The following is a 1,728-nucleotide window of genomic DNA, read 5'->3' as shown; positions in this document are numbered from 1 at the left end:
GTGACTGAAATCAGCGATTCTATTGTCATTTTATTACCTCCCCCAGTTTTTGTGCTCGGGAATTCAGGGAGGGCTCAGTGGAGATTCTGTCCTGGGGTCGCTTATGTGGTTGCAGTCAGTCAGCGGCTGGAGCTAAAACAGCAGAGGGACTGGGGGAGCTACTGTCTGGCTGGGTGTCTCGCTCTCTTTTCATGCAGTCTTGGGGCCTCTCCATGTGGTCTCCCCAAAAGAGCTGGTTTGCGCTTCCTCACAACATGGCAGCCCCAGGGCAGTTCAGGGCTTCAGTGCAAGTATTTTTGCTCCCTGGGCAGCAGCTGCATCAACTTTTACAACATGGCCTCAGAAGTCATTGGCATCACTTCTACCACATTCCAGTGCTTGCAAGTCAATGACAAGCCCACCTAGATTCAAGGAGGAATTAGACTTACTGCTTAATGGAGAAACGGCAAGGTTCTTGAAAAGCAATGTGGGCTGGGAGACATGGTGGCTATCTTTGGAAAGTACAATATCCAGAAGGTAAAAATAACTGACAACCATAACCTTGAAAAGAAATTTTTGTATTTTAAGAAAGTAATGTTAACCCAATGAAATCTCTGTATTAGTAGCATAAGTATTGAAGAACCTTCATTCTCTTCTTAACTGTCTTCAGTCTCTTCTTCACTACATCATCTCTGATTCTTGAGGGTAGAACAGTTGGGTGTGATGTGCTGTATTAGTTTGCTAGGGCTGCCATAACAAAATACCACAAACTGGGTGACTTAAACAAATAGGAATTTATTGTCTCACAGTTCTCGAGGCTGAAAGTCTGAGATTAAGGTGTCAGTGAGGTTGATTCCTCCTAAGGGCAACAACAGAAAAATTGGGCCCTGCCTCTCCCCTAGCTTCTGGTGAGTTGCCAGTCATCTTTGGTCTTCCTGGTCTTGTAGAGGCGTCACTCCAACCTCTGCCTTCATCTTCACACGGCGTTCTCCCACATGCATGTATCTTGTCCAAATTTCCCCTTTTTATAAGAATACCAGTCATACTGGATTAGGGGCCCACCCTGCTCCAGTAAGGTTTCCTCTTAACTAATTATATCTGCAATGACCCTATTTACGTGACCCTATTTAGGGGGACACAATTCAACCTATAACATGTCTCTTATTTTTTGAAAGAAGGAGCTGTTTTTGACGTGGTTTCTGAGAGTGTAAAGGGGAGAGCAGGGCCCAATCTCAGGTAAAGTTTTCAAATTTTATATCTATCTTCTCCTTTCCATGACCCTTGCCATTCTCCCTTCTCTCCTAAACACCTTCCTTAAATTTTAAGTAGAGGTTTTCATTAAGCCATTAGAGTATTATAAGATTAAATGTTGCTTTTGTTAAAATGTAATTATCAAATGTTGGTTATGGGGACTCATTCCCTCCCAAATTTTCTATCGTCTTAATGCCCTAGTTGTGTAACTTCATACTGCATAGGATGCTTCAAGACTTGTAGCCTGGGCCTCACCTATACAGCAACTTAGTTCATTTAAGGAGACTTAAGGAGCAATTTATTGACTTTGGAGATTCAAGATTGTTCTCTCTCAATATTATGCAGATGTTTAAACATTTATTTCTTTTGGATGTCTAAAGCAAAAAGGAAAAAGACAGGCACATCCGCTGCCTCATTAGGGAAACCACAAACCTTTGGCTTTCCTGACCTAGCGCTTGCCTTGCATTTGATGTTTTCAAAATATGGTCCAATCATTAA

Source organism: Camelus bactrianus, chromosome 2 (genome assembly GCF_048773025.1).
Source record: "Camelus bactrianus isolate YW-2024 breed Bactrian camel chromosome 2, ASM4877302v1, whole genome shotgun sequence".
Classification (NCBI taxonomy): Eukaryota; Metazoa; Chordata; class Mammalia; order Artiodactyla; family Camelidae; genus Camelus; species Camelus bactrianus.
The sequence above is the reverse complement of the archived record's forward strand: the minus strand, read 5'-3'. Positions refer to the sequence as shown.